Source organism: Canis lupus, chromosome 25 (genome assembly GCF_011100685.1).
Source record: "Canis lupus familiaris isolate Mischka breed German Shepherd chromosome 25, alternate assembly UU_Cfam_GSD_1.0, whole genome shotgun sequence".
In the NCBI taxonomy this organism is placed as follows: domain Eukaryota; kingdom Metazoa; phylum Chordata; class Mammalia; order Carnivora; family Canidae; genus Canis; species Canis lupus.
The window spans coordinates 14,653,441-14,674,438 of record NC_049246.1 but is presented as its reverse complement, the minus strand read 5'-3'; the positions used below and the strand labels follow the sequence as shown (position 1 = coordinate 14,674,438).

Genomic DNA, 20,998 nt, shown 5'->3' with positions numbered 1-20,998 from the left:
ATATAGCCATTTTGTAATTCTCGATACCACTGAAAGCTTGCAACTTTCAGGGGAAGACTTAGATGATAAATTGCCATCAATTTCAGTCAGTTTCCGCTTTTAGCACAACAGTATCTACCCATCCCCACTCTCAGCCATGTTGGCAGGGAGCTGTGTCTGTGTTCCTGCAGCAGCCTGCACACTGTTCATAGGAGCCAAGGTGGTCAAAAAGGGATCCCTCTAAATATCAGGGATCTGTGCTTTGATTGCTGATCATTGCTTCTGATCACAGAAGAGCAAAGAGGCAGACAGCCAGCCATAGCTGTTTCACCTTCCCCTCTGGTGACTCCCAGGAAATTTAAAGGAACCAGTATTCCTTTCTCCTCTAGCTTCATTTTTTTGTCTTTTTCCTTTTAGGGAGCCAGACATTAAAGACTAGGACATTCAGTACAACTACATATACAGGAAAAATTAGAAAGTGACCATGCATGCCCACAGAAAGGCTCAGAAAATGAGAAGTCATTAAGTGTACAGCTTGGGCCCATCCTCAGCACAGAGATAGCCTATAAAAATCAAAACCAAAAAACAATGCCAAAAAAACAGCAAACTCTGAGGAAGGAGGAGAATTTGATTTCCAGAGTTACCACATTATTACATTCAAATGTCCAATGTGCATTAAAAAAAAATAATCCGGGATCCCTGGGTGGCGCAGCGGTTTGGCGCCTGCCTTTGGCCCAGGGTGCGATCCTGGAGACCCGGGATCGAGTCCCACGTCGGGCTCTCGGTGCATGGAGCCTGCTTCTCCCTCTGCCTTTGTTTCTGGCTCTCTCTGTCTCTCAGTCTTTCATGAATAAATAAATAAATAAAATCTTTAAAAAAAAATAAAATAAATAATCCCAAGGCATACAAAGAAACGGTAAGTTATGGCCCATACCAAGGGGGGAGGAGGAGGAAACTAAGAGATAACATCCCTTAAAAAGACCTGATGGCAAATCTACTAGGCAAAGACTTTAAAATAAAGTCTTGGGGATCCCTGGGTGGCACAGTGGTTTGGCGCCTGCCTTTGGCCCAGGGCGCAATCCTGGAGACCCGGGATTGAATCCCACGTCGGGCTCCCGGTGCATGGAGCCTGCTTCTCCCTCTGCCTATGTCTCTGCCTTTCTCTCTTTCTATCTCTGTGACTATCATAAATAAATAAAAATTTAAAAAAAAAAGATTTTAAAATAAAGTCTTTTTTTAAAAAAGATTTTATTTATTTATTCATGAGAGATAGAGAGAGAGAGAGAGATTGAGAGAGAGAGACTGGCAGAGACACAGGCAGAGGGAGAAAAGCAGGCTCCATGCAGGGAGCCCAATGTGGGACTCGATCCCAAGACTCCAGGATCATGCCCTGGGATGAAGGCAGGTGCTAAACTGCTGAGCCACCCAGGGATCCCTAAAATAAAGTCTTAAAGATGCTCAAAGAACTAAAGAAAGATGTGGAAAAAGTAAAGAAAATAACATGAATGAAATGGAAATCTCAGATAGGACATTAAAAAATACCTAAAAAGAAACCAGAAAGCAATTCAACAGCTGAAAATTAAAATGATTGAAATGAAAAATTTATGAGAGGGATTTAAAAGCAAGTATGAGCAAGCAGAAGAAAGAAAAAGCAAACTTAAAGATAGGACAATGGAAATTACAGTCTAAGGAACAGAAAGGAAAAAGACTGAGGAAAAACAAACAGAACCTTAGAGACCTGTGGGACATCATCAAATGGACCAACATCTAACATCATGGGAGTCTCAGAAGAAGAGAGAGAAAAAGAAGAGACAGTATTTGGAAAAAACAAATGGCTCGACATTTCTCAAATTTGATGAATATAAACATCCACGAAGCACAGCAAACTCCAAGAAAGATGAATTCAAAGACCTATACTGAGATACATTATAATAAAAAAGCAAAAGAGAAGGAAATCCTCATATAAAATGGATCCTCAACAAAATCATCAGATTTCTCCTCAGAAATTCTGGAGGCCAAAAGACAAGGACCAATATATCAGTGTGCTAAAAGAACACTGTCAACCAAGAATCCCATATCAAGCAAACCTGCCCTTTGAAAGTAAGGGAGAAATGAAGACATTAAACTGAGGGAGTGTGTGACCACTACATCGGCCTGCAAGAAATGCTCAAGGAATTCCTGCAAGGTGAAACAAAAGGGCACTAGGCAGTAATTCAAAAGCATATGGATAAAGGAAGATCTCAAAAAAAGGAAATTATAAAAGCTAGTATTACTATAACTTGGTTAAATATACAAAATTTACAAGAAACAAAGAAGGACATTAGATACTAATAAAACATTCAATATGGCAAGAAGATATAACAATTATAAACACTGCCACCCTTAATGATAGACCATCAAAATATATGAAGGAAGCAAAATAAACTATTGAAACTACACCAAAATAAAAAGCTTCTGTACAGCAAAGGAAACTATCAACAATACTAAAAGACAATGTACTAATAAATAAGATACTTCCACATGACATATCTGATAAAGGGTTAGTATCCAAAATATATAAAGAATTTATGCAACCCAACACCAAAAAAAAAAAAAAACACCTCCACAAATAATCCAATTAAAAAATAGGCAGAAGACATGAAGAGACATTTCTCCAAGGAAGACATACAGATGCCCGACAGACACATGAAAAGATGCTCAACATCACTCATCATCAGAGAAACGAATATCAAAACACAAAGACATCTGTCAGAATGACTTAAATCAAAAACACAAGTTTTGCTGAACACAAGTGTTGGCAAGGATGTGGAGAGAAATGAACCCTTGTGCACTATGGATAGGAATGCAAACTGATATAGTCACTGTGGAAAACAGTATGGAGGGTTCTCAAAAAGCTAACATAGAATTATCACACGATCCAGTAATCCCACTAGTGGATACTTACCCAAAGAATATGAAAACACTAATTCAAAAAGTTAATGTGTGTCCCTATGTTTACTGCAGCATTATTTACAATAGCCAAATTATGGAAGCAGCCCAAGCGTCTAATGACAGAGGAATAAAGAAGAGGTGATACTGAGGTGGGCACTTGACGGGATGAGCACTGGGTGTTATTCTGTATGTTGGCAAATTGAATACCAATAAAAAATAAATTTATTAAAAAAAAGAAGAGGTGATATAAAATATACATAATGGAATATTAATCAGCCATAATAAAGAATGAAATCTTGCCATTTGCAACAACATAGATGGATCTAGAGAGTACAATGTTAAAAGAACAAAGTCAAAGAAAGACAAATCCTGTATGACTATACTCCTGTAATTTAAGAAACAAAACAAAGGAAAAAAAGAGACAAATGAAAAAACTGACTCTTAACTATAGAGAACAAACAGATGGCTACCAGAAGGGAGGTGGGTGAGGGAATAGGTGAAATAGGTGAAGGGGATTAAAGGTACACTTACCACAATGAGCACAGAGCAATGTACAGAATCACTGAATCACTATATTGTACACCTGAAACTAATGTAACTATAGGTTAACTACACTGGACTTAAAAAAAAAAATAACATCGGGGGACGCCTGGGTGGCTCAGCGGTTTAGCGCCACCTTACGCCCAGGGCCTGATCCTGGAGACCCAGGATCGAGTCCCATGTTGGGCTCCCTGCATGGAGCCTGCTTCTCCCTCTGCCTGTGTCTCTGCCTCTCTCTCCGTGTCTCTCATGAATAAATAAATAAAATCTTTAAAAAAAATAACATTGGTAATTTCAGATCACAAAAACATATACATATATATATAGAATTCTGTATATATATAGAATATATGTATATAGGATACATATATGTGTATATGTGTGTGTGTGTGTATTTATGTATGTATATGTTTTTGTAGACAAATGTGACCTAACTGGAGAAATACAGTTCCACAATGATAGTTGGAGACTTCAATACCTCACTCACAGTAATGCACAGAACAGCCAGAAGTAAGGAAACAGAGAATTTAGAGACACAATAAACTAACTTGATCTGACAGACACAAAACACTTCCTCCAACAACAGCACAGACATTCTTCTCAAGGGCACAGAGCACATTTTCCAGGACAGACCAAATGTTAAGTCACAAACTAAGTCTCAATAGATTTAAAAAGATAGTTATCATTCAAAATATCTTCTCTGAACACAACCAGATGAAGTTAGAAATCATTCAGCCATTCCACTTATAGCCCCAAAAAACTGAAAGCAAGATTTCAAAAAGACTTCTGTACACCTCTGCTCATAGCAGCCTTATTCAAAATAGCCAAAAGGTGGAAATAACTCAAATGTCCATCAATAGAAGAACAGATTAAGAAAACGTGGCATATACATACAATGGCATATTATTCAGTCTTAAAAAGGAAGCAAATTTTGACATATGATACAGCATGAATGAACCTTGAGGACATTCTATAAAGTGAAATAAGCCAGTCACAAAAATACAAATACTGTATGATTCAGCTGACACAAGGTATTTATAGTAGTCAAAATCATAAAGACATTTTGGTATAATGTAATAAGGGTTGCCAGGGGCTGGGGGCAGGGGATAATGGGGAGTTACTGTTTAATGGGTACAAAGTTTCAGCTCTACAAAATGAAAAGGGGATTAAGGGGATAGATAGTGGTGCTGGTTGTCGAACAGTGTGAATGTACTTAATCCTACTGAACTGTACACTTTAAAACGGCTAAGATGGGAACTTTTGATGTGTGGCCTTTATCACAAATGATATTTTATTTTTTAAAAATATACACAAGTGGGGGATCCCTGAGTGGCTCAGCGGTTTGGTGCCTGCCTTTGGCCCAGGGTGCAATCCTGGAGTCCCGGGATTGAATCCCGCATCGGGCTCCCGGCACGGAGCCTGCTTCTCCCTCTGCCTGTGTCTGTGCCTCTCTCTCGCTCTCTTTGTGTCTATCATTAATTAATTAATTAATTAATTAATATTATATATATACACACACACATATATATACAGTTTTATATATATATGTCTGTACACACACACACACACACACACACAAGTGTTGGTGAGGAAGTGGAGAAATTGGAATCCTCATACACTGCTGGTGGGAATGTAAAATGAAGCTGTCTCTAGAAATCAGTCTGACAGTTCCTCAAAAGGTTAAACATAGAGTTACCATGTATCCAAGCAATGGTCAGTTTTACCCAAGGGAAATAAAAACATAAGTCTACAAAAACACATGGACACAAATGTTCATAGCAGCACTATCCATAATAGCCAAGAGGTACAAACAACGCAAATGGCCATAAACCGGTGAACAAATGCAACGTAATATATGCAATAGAATGTTATTCACTACTAGCGCCTGGCCCCAAATGGCATTAAGCATTTGCAATATCTGGGCTGTCATAGACTGGAGATACAGGGATAAATCAGCCATAGTTATCAATATTTTGGAGCTCACAGACTAGCATGTTATGATGAAAAGAGCCATAATAAATACTGGGGGTGACTTATTATTAGCCAGAACTATTTTACAGAAACAATAAGGGCTCAAGAAGTTACGGGATTTACATAAGGCAAACCGTATCAGCCACACTGTCTGATACATGCCTAAATTATTATGAAAGCATCTTACCACTGTCTTGTAAATATCTATAAGAACTTAATGAACAGTTAAAAGTAATGGTGAATCAAGGAAGTAATGCTCATGACCACCGTGCTCCGATTAACTAAGTAATAATGAAGAAGGTGAATAGACAGTACCACTTTCAACTTCTTTTTATACAAGGAAGAAAGAAGGAGGCTCGTTAATAAAATGATAGAAAATGAAGCATGAGCTTGTTATTTGTTAACAATTAATAGTTTAACAACCACACATTCTATCATTTATTCTGATATAAGGAGCTTCTTTAGGAAATTACCACCTTCTATTTTCAGAGAAAACATTAAAGAGCCCCGAGGTGAGAGAAGGAAGACTGAGGATCATTTCTAGGAATCACGCCAGGTTCCTGTGTGTTTAATCTGTCCTTGGACTGACCTGGCCCCATTAATCAAAGCAACTGGTTGGGAAAATAACATGTTTTCATGATCTGAAAAACAGATATTAAAGGGAAACTATGATGTCATGAGGGGGGAAAGCAAGCAAAGACTATGATAAATTTAGCTGTATTTTCTCACTTTCTCTGGTGTTACAGGAAAAGTAATAGACCAAAGTCTTGGTTGCCCTTCTGCAATTGTACCTGGTTAAACAGGTTAAACTAATAGGTGTATTTACAAAATGATGAGGCGTAACTTCAGTATTGATACAGATACTAGATCTGTTTACATTTAAGTTCAACATGATTTACGTAGATAATTCTTTACAAAGTTGTGTTATTTTTAAAAATGTGAAAAAATTTTCCATTATACATAGAAACTTCAATTTCTTTTTTTTTTTTTAATTTTTATTTATTTATGATAGTCAGAGAGAGAGAGAGAGAGAGAGAGGCAGAGACATAGGCAGAGGGAGAAGCAGGCTCCATGCACCGGGAGCCTGACGTGGGATTTGATCCTGGGTCTCCAGGATCACGCCCCAGGCCAAAGGCAGGCGCCAAACTGGTGCACCACCCAGGGATCCCGAAACTTCAATTTCTTAAGAAATAAAACACAAAGATGAATATAAGTTCAGGAAATCTCTATCTGGACTATATCTTTATATGAGGCTTAAGGATAAGGGGTGAGCAAACCCAGACCTCCCCTGTCCCCATTTCAGCACCTGGCACAAAGGAGACATGCAACAAATAACAGCCTTTAATTGAAAATGACTAGGTAACCATGTAATAAAACATACTTCTCCTGCAAAGTATTTTTAATATTATTTTTCAAATTTAAATTGTAGCATGTGAAACTAAAATAATCTTGGAGATTGAATTTACTCCTACATTTCCTAGAAGTCAGTCTTAGCCATTGGGATTTCTAGGTTTTCCTTCTGTGGGAGAATAAAGATACTTAAGGCCATATTTCTCTAGTTTATTTTTATATCCTCAGGAACTAGCACCATGACGGGAACAGAGGAATTACACAACTGTTTTAGAATACGTTTGTCTAGCTTTTATATTAATAAGCAACTTCTGTGCTCTGGATCTAATTAAAGTAATGATTAAGTAAGTACTTAGTAAACAATAAGTTAGTTAACACGTAAATACTACTCAATAAGAAATAATCCAAACTTAAAACATATCCTTTTCTTGCAGTCCTGGTTGGGAACTTTAGCTGTCTGACCTCTGATTTTGAGATCAAGCTTGTTTTCCTTCAGACTTTCTAATTCTAAAACAATGGTTTGATGAAATGGCCCTCTAGTACTTACATCTCCAGTGGACAATATAAACTCTACTGTCTCCTTGGACGGTTGTCAAAGTTATCTTAAATTTGGCAATACAGACTTTTAGTCTCCTTATTTTTGCTGACAATACGACTTCAAACTCTCTGCTGTCTAATCTCATTCCCCTCCCGTTACCAGAAAAAAACAAAAACAACCACTACCAACATTACTACAACACTCCATTTCAGAAGTAAGATCAACATCAACCAATAGGATGAGACATTTATAGCACACTCCATCCTACAACAGCAGAATATATATTCTGTGCAAGAGTGTATGGAACATATATGAAAACAGACAATAACCTGGGCTATAATACAAGCCTCACAGAAATTTTAAAAACTGAAATCATCCCAGAATGTATTCTCCAATCAAAATGAAATAAAGTAGAAATTAGTAAGAGAAGGATAACAAGAAAATCTCCAAATAATTGGAAAGTAAACAAGATGCATGTAAATAGTCCACAGGTCAAAGAAGAAGTCAAAGGGAAATTTTTAAAAAATATATTTAACTGAATGAAAATAAAACCCATCATTGTAGGGTACACCTAAAGCAGTGCTCTGAGGGAAATTTATAGTATGAAATGAATACATAAAAAAGGAAAAGGGACGCCAGGTTGAGCCAGTGTTTGAGCATCTGCCTTCAGCTTAGGTCATGATTTCAAGGTCCTGGAATCAAGCCCCGCATCGGGTTCCCTGTAGAGCCTGCTTCTCCCTCTGCCTATCTACCTGTGTCTTTCATGATTAAATAAATAAATAAAATCTTTAAAAAAAAAAAAAAAAGAAGAAGAAGCGTCAAGAGTTTTTCCATATTTGTAAATATAATCTACCATATTAACAGGCTAAAGAAAAAAATCATATGATCACCTCAACCGATACAGAAAGAATATCTGATAAAATTCAACACCCATTCATCATTAAAGCAACAATAACACCACCACCACCACAATAATACAGGAGAGCTCTCTCAACTTGATAAAGTGCATCAACTAAAAACCTGTGAAAGACAGTGTACTTTTCTCCTAAGATCAGAAATAAGAGACAAGGATGTTTGCTCTCACCACTCTTATCCAACATAATGCCAGAGGTTCTAGCCAGCGCAATAAGGCAAGGAAAGGAAATTAAACGCATATAGATTGGAAAGGTAGAAATTAAACCATCCTTATTTGCAGATGACATGGTTATCTACATAGAAAATCCCAAGAAATCTACCAAAAAATTCCTAAAGCTAATGAATGAGCTCTGCTAAGTTGCAAGATACAAGCTAAACATACAAAAAAAAAAAAAAAGAAAACACTGTATTTCTGTATACCAGCAATGAACACATGGACATCAGATTTAAAAAATCAATACCATTATGGACCTTGAAGATATTAGGCTAAGTGAAATAAATCAGACAGAGAAAGACAAACACCTTATGATTTCACTCATATATAAAATTTAAACAAAACAAAGCAAAACAAAAACAAGCTCACAGACACAGAACAGATTGATGGTTACCAGAGGGAAAGGGGGGTGGGAGGTGCAAAAATGGGTAAAGGAGGTCAATTGTATGGTGACAGATGGTAATGAGACTTTTAGCAGTGATCACTTCACAGTGCACACAGATGTCAAACTATAATGTTGCATACTTGAAACTCATGTAATATTATATACTAATTTTATTTCAATAAAAAAATACAATATTATTTATAATCACTCAAAAATCAAAATACTTAGGTACAAATCTAAATCATTAACAGGGATTATATGCTGAAGACTACACAATGATGATGAAGTTAATGGAAAGATACACTGTGTTTATTGATTGAAAGACTCAATACTAAAGATACTAATTCTCAACAAAATTCCAGCAAGTTTTGTAGATATGAGATTATTCTAAAATTCATATAAAAAGAGAAAGATGGGATCTCTGGGTGGTGCAGTGGTTTGGCGCCTGCCTTTGGCCCAGGGTGCGATCCTGGAGACCCGGGATCGAATCCCACATCGGGCTCCCGGTGCATGGAGCCTGCTTCTCCCTCTGCCTGTGTCTCTGCCTCTCTCTCTCTCTCTCTCTGTGACTATCATAAGTAAATAAATTAAAAAAAAAATTTAAAAAGAGAAAGAAACTAGGATTGCTGAAACAATTTTGAAGAAGAAAAATAAAATGAGAGGAATCAGTCCATCTAATTTCAAGAATTGTAACTACAGGAATTAAGACTGTGATACTGGCTGAGGTACAGACACATAGCTCAACAGGACAGAAAAGAGAACTCAGAAAAAGACCTACACAAATACGCCCAATGATTTTTTATAAAAGTACAAAGCAACTGAATAGAAGAGGGATAGCCTTGTCAACAAAAAAATGCAGACATCCACAGGCAGAAAAAAGAAAAGACAAGACACAAACACACAAAACCACCAAAATCATGACCCGAGTCTCATACCTTATACAAAAATCCAAAAGGATCATAAATTTAAATTTAAAATGTAAAACTATAAAACTAAAAAAAAAAAAAAAAATCTTCCAAGAGTTCCTATTCTTAGACTTGACATGAAAAACATGATCCATAAAAGGGGAAATAAATCAATAAATTGGAGCTCATCAAAATTAAATACTTCTGTTCTGCAAAGGGCCTGGTTAAGAGCTAAAAGGATAAACTAGTTAGAGAACATGTATGCAAACCAGATGTCTCAAGGACTAGTATCTTCAGATAATAATGCTGAGTGAGAAAAGCAATCCCAAACATATTATGTTCCAATTTTATAATATTTTTTAAATAACAAAATTGTATGGAGAAGAAATTACTGGTTGTTAGAGGGAAAGGAAGAAGTAGGGACAAAAGGGAAGTGAGTGTTGCCATAAAAGGACAGTAAGAGGGATCCTCATGGTGACTGGAAATGTCTGTATGTTGACTATACATATATATTTTTAAAGATTTATTTAATCATGAGAACAAAGAGAGAGAGGGAGAGAGAGAGGCAGAGACACAGGCAGAGGTAGAAGCAGGCTCCATGCAGGGAGTGGGACTTGATCCTGGGTCTCCAGGATCACGCCTTGGGCCGAAGACGGCGCTAACCCGCTGAGCCACCCGGGTTGCCCCATGTATCTTGACTATATTAATGTCAATATCCTAGTTGTGATGCTGTACTATATCATGTAAATATCATTGTACTAATCATGCATGTATATCTATAATTATCTCAAAATGAGTTCAATTAAAAAATTAATAAACAAGAATTTAAAACTCTTCACAAATACAATTATATTTTGTCTTAACTCTCAAATCCCCACTCCCTTCCCTCAGCAAACTCCTGCCTCTTCTGTTGTCAGATGTTCACTTTTACCAACCTTACTCTAGTTAATGAAAACAATCTATGTACAACTGTCTTCCACATAAACCATCACCGGGATTTGGGTATGCCTTTTTGCTGCATATCCCCACAATGTAAGTAGACAGGTTCAATAAGAGAGCCTAGGACCAATACCAGAAGTCTGTATGAATTCCAGCACAGATTACCCAGTCATGAACCAGCAAACAGATAACTATCACCTGTCTGTGGTAGTTATCAGCTTTCTCTATACCACCTCCTTTGAAATCTTGAAACATTTCCAGTTATCTGCATCAGACTGTGGGAAAAGCAAGACACATTATAGGCATAACATCATACATGAGACACATCAGTGAGAGACAGCCTTCCCAACACCAATTCTCCTTGCTCTGTCCTCCACATGGAAGCAGCAGATGCCATCAGATCTGCCCTATAACTGGTTCTGAGATGAGGATCACTACTTCACCATCTCCCTTCCCTTCATGCCAAATGGTAGCACTGATTACATAAGGCAGCCAATGGGCAATGCTTCCCAAATACCTTTGCACTTAGGTGGCACAAGAGTTGCTTCCTTGGGAATCTGAAACCATGCAGATCTGCTACTGAGCAGCTAGTGAATGGGTGGTCCTGCCACAAATCTGAATTTCTCACTTGTCTGAGGAGAGAGCTATACGATTCTCCCAATGGGGATATATCTTTCCAACTAAAAATTCACAACAAGTGTGTTCCAAGCTAATTCTTTCTGAGTCCTGCAGTGACGAGTTTATCCGAGGCAGAGAGATTTGTAACCAGGCATGTGTCATAACTGGTTACTGAGTGATCCAGTCGTCTTTAAACAATCACATAAAAGAACATTCTTCTGTTTGGGGGAAACAGTAATAAAACCAAAGCTTTCAAGAGTTTTTTGGGTTTTTAAAATCTTCTCTCACTAATGACTAAAGTGCTTACCAGGTCTTCCCCGTTGTGACCTGGACATACACAGGTGGGGCTGTCCCAGCTCAATATGACAAGGGACTGGGAACCCTCCTGCTGAACCAGGTCTCCTTTTACAACCTTCTTTATCCCAGACTGATCTACACAGATACCCACTATCTTCATCTCAGAAGAAAAGTGTTCCAAGTGATACAAACTGTTCTTAAAAATCCCCAACCTGTACTGTGTAGAGTGAAACCTGGCCTCTACAGAGATCACTTTTCAGGAAAGCCTAGAAAACAGTACCATCCTGCTGACAACAGGCCATTTCCTTCTTCCTTTAGAGATTCTTCATCCCAGCGGGGGGGGGGGGGGGGGGGGGGGGGGGGGGGGGGGACTAAGAGATTGGTAGTATCTGCCCATAAAAATGAAAAAAAAAAAAAGGGTATTAAACTCCTATAGCATGAAATCAACAAAAATGTAATCATCCACTTGAGCAATTCCAATTCAATAGTCCAGCATGCACCAAAATTTAATAAACCACTTTGCTTTAGAATAATTGTCACATGGGGTTTGATTTAATTAATCTCAGCAGGTTTGAAAACAGCTCCCAGGAAGTCAAAGTGATAAACTTCCTTCAGATGTGAGAGAATCAAAATGTAAGTTAACTATGCTACCAAATCAGACATATTTAGACAGTGGCAGTAATTTTATATGCTTTGACCTATCCACCTGTAAGCACTGACCTTGTTTGCCAGATCATTCCTGCTTCTGTGTACCACTTAAAGGCTTCTGGGTCAGCACCCTTTTAGGGTGAGTACCTCCGATGAGGGGTCAGATTAGAAATAAAGATTAGGAAAAACAGAAAGAGTTCTTGCTTCCTCCTCTGAGTTTCTTCTGTGTTAGACAGCACTCTCTGAGCCCTGGGTATTTTTCCTAATTTTGAGTGGAGTTACAAGAGGCACAGATGATCTTCCAGCAGAACCACTAACAGGCAGAAGCAAGCATACATACCCTCTCACTTGTCCTGAGCCCCACTGCCCTGGAAGAAGATCCTAGCCCAGAAAGAAAAGCCTAGAGGAAATTAACCTTCATCACTCTCCTCCTATCCAAGAGTGAAACCTAATGAGAAAAGGGGAGACTAGTGTAAACTCTGGCAGAGTTACCACTGAGACTCGACATTGTACCAGGGCCTCACTCTGGCCCAAACTGCGTCTATATTTATGAATGAACGTTCCCTATGTCTCAAGGAGCAGAGCATCATCATTATCCGTGAGCCATCCTGACTTGCAGAAGCACAAGACTTTCCTGCCAGGTGCACGGCATTTCAAAAGCTGAGTCTGGAGACAAGTATCTGCCTCCAGACAGCTCAACACTGAACAGAGCTGTTTATTCCAATACCGGTCGCTAAGGGCAGCAGTTGAAAATATGAATATCCCCCAGGCAGCCTGATTCCACAAGCTGCAAGTTTATAAATCACTCTTCTTACCCACACCTTACCATGACTTTTCATTACAACAGAGCACATCATTTTCGCTCTGTCATATACACCCGCCTTTGCACACAACACCACACACATACACCATCGATCATGGCCAGAAACCGCAGCCGACACATCAAGTACCCCATCCTTTTCTAGGAAGTATAGGACATAATAGTTCTGGAAAAGTGGCCTAAGGACACAGAGACAGACGCTCTAATGCTAGAGCTGAACTGAATTTGGTAAAACGAGTAGCTCTTCGGTAAGAGGAGCCAAGCAATCACTGGGGAGTTTAGATTTGTTTCAGAAAAGTCAGAGGTAGAGAAAACAGGTCTAGCAGATTTTAAAACATACCATTTTAAAGAATATTTTACTTATTTTTCCCAGTGTATTTTGAAGTGTTAACCTCAAACATTAAAAATCTAAATGTACTTCGAATTGTTCTCATCTTAAATATATAATCCTTCTGAATATAACTAAAGCTGTAGATACTAATATATCTCCGCCTTCTTTACTGTTTTCAGTGAGGGTGTGGGGGATGTTATTTCAGAAGGACCCATGGAACATTTAAGCAAGGGCAAGTCCTTTGAAGGCCTGTATTTCTAAAGCCTATTCAGATCCTGAGTAACTGGAGTGATAATGCTAAGACCACACAATGGAGGCTAGTCTTTACCATAATACTGAGCCACTTGTGTGCTGGCTATACAAAAGTTTCCCCAGTGGTAGATTTTCACTTGGTAATCGGGCAGCAGAACAAATATAGTGAATCAATTATTTCTATTTGCAGCACACACTCAAATGTCCCAGGGCCAACCTAACTGTAAACACCAATTACTTGCATGTCCTACACAGAAAACAAAACCAAACACATAATCTAACTTTTTCACAGAAAGAGAACAGATCAAATACTTGAGATATAAATTCACCTATTTCTCATTTCTTTATTTAGTTTGGCCACACTACTAGGACTGATTCTAGACTAAAAGATATTACAAACCCAAAAAACCTCAACTGCATCACAGATTTCATTCTGAGGGTACTAACTGTAGATCACTTACTTGAACCTCCTGGTCCTGGGCAACCTACATTTTAATAACTTGCAGGATATATTAGAATAATTGTTGCATGGGGCTTCGCTTAATTAATCTCAGCAGGGTTCAAGGAAGGCCCATGAAGTCAACAGGAAAAATGTCCTTCATATGTTCCATTATTAAGAGTGGAGGAATTATGTCACCAAAAAGACAGGTATAGAAAAGGCCACAGTCATAAATCAAAACCAAAGTACTTACACATGCTGATAAGAGAGAGACATGTTTGTCCAGAGGAGGAAAAGAAGGAATAAACTTACTAACTTGGTTGTTTGGTGCAAAGCAGAGGTTCATCAATAGTTGTCAAATTAATAAAACAATGAATGAAGGTGAACTTAACGTGTGTGACAAGATAGGGCAGGCAAAAAGATTATATACAACCTTTCAAGTAATGGTTAGAAATACATAATTTATGACAGAGTGACATCTAGATCCTAGAAAACAGATCCATGCCAAAGAGAGACCAAGTCTAAAGATTTATTCCAGGATTGAAAACTGGCATTTAGGTACAAATGATAGATTAGAGCAGGTACAGGAGGGCTGAATGGCTCAGCAGTTGAGCCGTCTGCCTTCAGCTCAGGGCGTGATCCCACAATCCTGGGATGAGTCCCGCATCAGGCCCCCCACAGGGAGCCTGCTTCTCCCTCTGCCTGTGTCTCTGCCTCTCTCTGTGTGTCTCTCATGAATAAATAAATAAAATATTTTTAAAAAAAGATTAGAGCAGGTACAAAATAAACTGGATTCAGGTCCCAACTCTGCTGCTTACTAACTGAGTGACCTTGGGAAAGCATTAACCTCTCTATGTTTCAGTTGCCTTACCTGAAAAATGTAGGCAGTAGTGGTACCCAACTATTATGTAGTTCCCATCCATATTGTAAAGCATTGCTACCTCATGACTTTAGAATCTGGTTATACTCCAAAAACCCAAGTTCTTCCATATAGATGTAGGAAATGGTGCCCAACGCTGGGCAGGCTGTGGGAGGGGACATGCTCTGTTTACAGCATGATCCTTGTATCCTTGCAAAGAGAGAGCTTAGAGAATTAGACATGGAGATCCACTGCCTTGGGCTATGTCACCTCTCACCTCCCAGAACAAAAAAGGGGACCACCAGGAGACCTCCAAACCAACAAGCATTTGACAAGCAACAAGTATTAATCAAACTATTGAAATGGCTCACTTTCTCCTCCTGTTGCCATAAAACCATCAGAGCCTCCACCAGGCCCTCTGCTGAGCAAGAACAGACTCAATTCATCCTCACAACAGCCGATCACAGTGAATCCCAGATTTCATTGCTCATGGGAAGCTGCTAAAAATTCCAATGCCTTGGTCACACCCAAAATCAATGACAATATTTGGGGTGGCAGTAGGCATTAGCTTTTTTAAAAACCCCTGGGTAATTCCAATATGCAGCAAAGTTTGAAATGCTTACCTAAGGGCTGGGTACTTTTACTACATACATTTTTCACATGAAGCAATTGAGGGACAGACAGGTTAACGCTTTCCCAAGATCACACAGCAAAGTCACGATGTGAACTCAGTTTGACTACTCTCAACACTAAGAAATCACGTCAGGCAGAGGTGTTATAGAAATTATACAAATCACTTGTGTGCAATGAAAGAAATAGGGTGGGTAGAAGGAACTGTGAGTATGTACATACACTAGGCAAAGAAATGCAGGAAATGAGGATGGCTGTGGACTCCAGGAAAATCCTACCCAATACAACCAGGGAGGAACAGAGTTTCCACTTTCTGAAAAGATTATCATGTAGCCATGAAGATGAACTGTTTAGGACCTCTGGAAAGCACATGTTCTAGAACAATGGTTCTCAAACTTTGGTCTTCTGAAACTCTCAACAGGTCTGAGGAAAGCCCTAGAATTTGCTCTTCTAACAAATCCCCAAGTGATACTGAGGCACTACTACTGCTGTAGACACACCGTTAACAGTCATAAATGATGAGCGAGGAGCTATAGCCATGTAGAAGTGTTTCAGAGTCCCTAAGGTCACCAAGTGGAAGTCTGTCTACCCACCTCTGCTTATTCAATCTGCCTGAATCTGTCTTACGCCTCCCTCCATCAGCTACTTCCCCAACCTGCTCATCCCCTTCAGCCCAGGCTGCAGTTAATTCCTCCTCCAGGAAGCCTTCCTGGACCTCTTGTGTGCTTCCTCCCCATAAACTGATCACTACAAGGTACAAGTTTCAAGACTTTCCTTTCACACATCTACCTCTCCCACTGGACAGGAATGTGAGCCTCCTTGAGGACAGTGGCTGTTTCTGACGACTTTCCATCTTCAGCATCCAACCCAAGACCTGGCACATAAAAGGGACACAAAAACTGTGCACATGTGAGCATGCCATCCTATCAGGAAGGGTGGAAATGAAGCAAATTTCTGAAGTAAAGCTGGTTTTCTCGTAGCCATAGATGGCCCCCATGTATCAACTGAATGTGTTTCAAAGTACATGTGTAAGTTGTTTTAGGACTCGGGACTCATTCATCTCTCTCTGTATCACACATGGTGGTTAAGTACTAAGGCCTGACCTCAGAAATGTGTTTAATGTGACTGAATTGTAACTTTAACACTCAAGTACAAGACTCCTCACTGTTTAGATTACATAGAATGATAACTCTACGAAAGACTGTGATCAAAGTTCCAGTACTAGGAACGCATCTCATTCCTGGCCTCCTGCCCCTCTGTTGTAAGACAATAAAATCATGGGCTTGCCCTCCCCTTGCACCTGCTCTACATGATAAGCAATAGTCCCAGTTTCCCACTTTCCTGCAGGCTGCCTCCCTCCACCAACACTTTCCAGTCTGGTCATTTCAGACCTGTGTTCTATTTTTCTCCAAGGTCAGCTTGCGACAGAACAAACTTTGTCGTGGTATTAATGGAGGCTGGGGGGCAGACTAGCTGCCCCTTTCTTCCAAATTAGCCAAACAGAATCCTCTCTGAGCTCCCCCAATCTGGCTGAATCCAGGGAGTGAGGATGGGAGGCAGGGGAGGGTGCCAGTCCAGATCTGGCAGGCAAGAGTGTTTGAAGATATTCTGAGTCCAGCACATGGTCCCTGAAATTACAATGTTTGAGTTCTCAGTTCTTCCACAATGACACAGAGTGGTCCTACTGCAGGGAAATGGGCAGAGGTTATATCCGACCAAGAAATCAGGTCCTTTAAGGTCCTGGGTAAGATGAGGTAACAGGTCTACGACCAGGACATTTGCACATTAGGACCACAGGATGGGGCTTTACCTGTATCCACAAATCAGTGCCATCAATTAGAAACATCTAACATTTTCTTTCCATTCCCGGCATTGCCACAGCTCCCTGGTGCCCTCTCAGGCAGTGAGAACGTGCCATGTGCACCCCCAGTGAGACAGGCAGGGATGGGACCTGGAACTTCCATCAGCCTTGGCCCCTCCCCTCGTGCTGCATTGGCAGCTCAGCAGGCAGGAACCATCTAGTTCAGAAAAGCCTCTGTGAAAAAGCACTGTGTGAGGGAGTTACAAGCCACAGAGGAGAGAGACACATGGAAGCATACATCCAGATCTCCTGCGCCAGGCAGCCCTGCACTCCAATATCATTCTTGTCACTTACTCTGGGGATTTGGCCACAGCAATGTCCCTCACCTCCATTTTTTCAACTGTGAAAGGAGACCAGGAAAACCTAATTTGCTCTTCCATTACAATGATCCTCATCTAAACTCTTGCCCTCCCCGTGCACCTGCCCTACACGATAAGTAATAGTCCCAGTTTCCCACTTTGCTGCAGGCTGCCTCCCTTCCCCAACAGCACAGAACACAGGTAACTATTTGAGTGACTGTTCCCTCAATTCTACCAAGGATGGAATCTAAGAACTTAACCACCCTTCTCTTTCTAGAAGCATCCAAGAGAAATTAATTACAGACAACATATACCTCAAGGCATCAGGGTTTAATTCAGTCAAGAAAGACTGATACAAAATGAGTTGAGCATCATGGATAAATAATACCCTCCAGGTTCCCTGAGGGTTCCTGGGGGAAGGGATTAAATAGACAGGCAGGAGCTGGGAACTAGGAAGGCATGGGTGGAAGTCCCACAACAAGAAAAGGTGGAGAGCATGGCAGAGCCAACACAGAAACAAAAACTAACCTGACACGCTCTCCCCCTTCACTTCTGTTTCATTTCAGATGCAAAGATGAAGGAAATCATGTGACCACTTTGTACCTAATGCATTTCTTCTGCAAATGGAAAATACAATTAAACATTACAGCTACTGATCTTCAAATTGCCATGTATTATATGATTTGCCTCTAGAAAGCAATGTACGTTTGGTGTTCCTTCCTAATGTTTTGGAAATAACAAAATTACTTCTTCCTAAAACCTCTGAATTTATACTTCCGAGATTTTATGATCCCATTTATGCCATTACGTATCTCAAAAGCAAACATTTTTAACTGTTTGGCTTTTAGACATAAAAATAAATAAATAAACCACCAAGAAAACCACGGACGATTTCGGTTTTAAATGAATCCTTCCAAAGCCTCTTAGTTCAGGAAGGGAAGAGGAAAGAAGGTTCATTGTTTTCAGCAGCAAGCAGAGAGGTCAACCCACCAAGCTGCAGGGTGAGGCATGAAGAGCCCTGGCTGGACCAGAGATCAACAGATCTGGGATCTAAGGCCAGTTCTCCTGTCCTTTGGAGAGGAGACTGCTGTTTTCCCTTGGATGTATCATTTTACTTCTTTGGGTCACAGTTTGCTCACCTATGGAGTGTAAGATCCCTTCCAGTTATCAAAGTATAAAACTTTACGTACACTTTGTTTCAGTATCTGCAAAGGGGGGAATATTTGACTCAAACTTTCAGAAGGTGAAGACCAACAAGGAAATATTTGAACAAGGCTTTAGGGTTATATAATGAAACAGAAATAAAACAAGACTCCTAAAATCCCAGGGCTGTCAGGGGGGGACCAGAGAGGTTTGGCCAGCTAGCTAAAGTGAATCTCAACTCTCAATGCACGGGAGACTGTTGGCAACGGTCTTTCTTCCAGCTTTCCCACAGCTAAGGGGACCAGTGTATTCCCTTCAGGAAGCAGGTTGGAAGTGAGCTTGAATTGACAGTCGGCCAGGGCAGTGTCCCCAGTCTTCCTGAAGGACATTAGGCTTTCCCCATACCCTGTTCTACAGGTATAGCTATTAAGCCCTCAACTGGTATAAACTGCAGACTAAATAAAATGGGCAATTAATGACCTCATTTCCAAAGCCAAATCCCAGCCTACATCTGAGTCCAGAAGTTCCTACAGCACAGAAGCTCAGCAGTCATAAGGGTTCCACCACTACAGAGCCATGAGAAAATGGGCCTGTTACTTCTCTCAGCCTCTCTTGTCCCATCTGTAAAATGGGAAGAGTAGGAGTATCTACATTTCAGGTATGTGAGTAGGATTAATGAGGTATTATTGCATGTAAATCTCTCAGAACAGTGCCTGGCCCAGACTAAGTGTTTGATTAAATACTTTCATACTGGGATCCCTGGGTGGCGCAGCGGTTTAGCACCTGCCTTTGGCCCAGGGCGCGATCCTGGAGACCCAGGATCGAATCCCGCGTCGGGCTCCCTGCATAGAGCCTGCTTCTCCCTCTGCCTGTGTCTCTGCCTCTCTCTCTCTCTCTGTGACTATCATGAATAAATAAATAAAATCTTTAAAAAAAAATAAAATAAAATAAATAAATACTTTCATACTGATATCCACAGCAACATAATTCAAGAACTATGTATATGATCCTAGAGCAGATGAGAAGGTCGTGAAACCCAGGGCAGTCCCGGGGAAATGCAGCGGCTCCCTGCCTCCACCTCTTGACCCTTCCAGACAGTTTGAAATTGAAACATGTCTGCAAGGTAACTGAGGACTGATAGAAAAAGAAGAAAAGGAACCTAGGGATGGTTGTGGCAGGGAAAAGTCACAACCAAAGGAACAAGGTGTGCTGTGAAGGCAGCAGCAGGCTGTGCTGGGGAAGCACCTGTCAAGGAGAAGTAGGTAAAAGGCAAGAAAGCACCACGTGGGAGAAACAGGGGAGAGAAGGAAGATGCCCGCACACCTGGAGCACAAAAAAGCAGATAATCAAACTGGGTGAAAGGAAGATGGCAAATCTGGGGGCCGAAGGAGGTAGATGAAAACGACAATATGGGATAAGAAATAGTCACATAAAACTGTAAAGGATGTGGGGGCAGAGAAGGAGGTTTGGCAGCATAAGAAGGAGCGCCTCATTAGCAGGCAGCCACAGAACAATGGAGTGAGGAGGTCTGCAAGTTGGGGGACGTGAAGAGAAAAGGTGCATTTGTTATGAAAGGTGGAAAAATAAAACGGAGTGAGACTTCTGTGGCCCTTGTCAAGGGAAAGGGAAGACCTGGAGATCTGAGGGGGGTTATGGGGAAGAAAACACCGCGTAACACAGAAAATGAGATGAGCTGCAGAGAAAACCTTGGTGGGGGGGGGGGGGGAGAGGTTGGGGTGGGTCTTGGATAGCCTTGGTAGTAAGTGCTAACTAAATTCTAATTGTTCTATTATTAGCATTATCATCCAAAGCTGGGAAGCAGTTCACCCAGAGAGCCGTGCTTGCTTGGTTTGCCTTGCTTTTCTCGCACTTGCAGGGAGGGGAAATTTGCTCAGGCGCGGCGACTTCGCACAGACCGGTGGCCGGCGGCACAGGTCACCTGAGTTCCCCCTGACGCGGGCAGCGGGGCCGGCTGCTACCTTCCCGGTATGCAAATTAGTATGCAAATTCCCGCACACGTCAACCGCAGCTGGAACCAAACCGCCTCCGGCCGTGCCCGCCGAGTCAGAGGCGACCGACACCGGGTCCTCCCGGCTGCCTCGCGAAACGAGACCCAGCGGGGACCCGCGGAGAA

The 20,998-nt window shown here is 40.6% G+C and overlaps 1 protein-coding gene across 2 annotated transcripts in view; it reads right to left on the bottom strand.

The window, feature by feature from the left end:
* The window catches only part of SPATA13 (spermatogenesis associated 13), a 144,167-nt gene that overhangs the window by 122,463 nt on the left and 706 nt on the right, over positions 1 to 20,998 (bottom strand). The window lies entirely within an intron of this gene.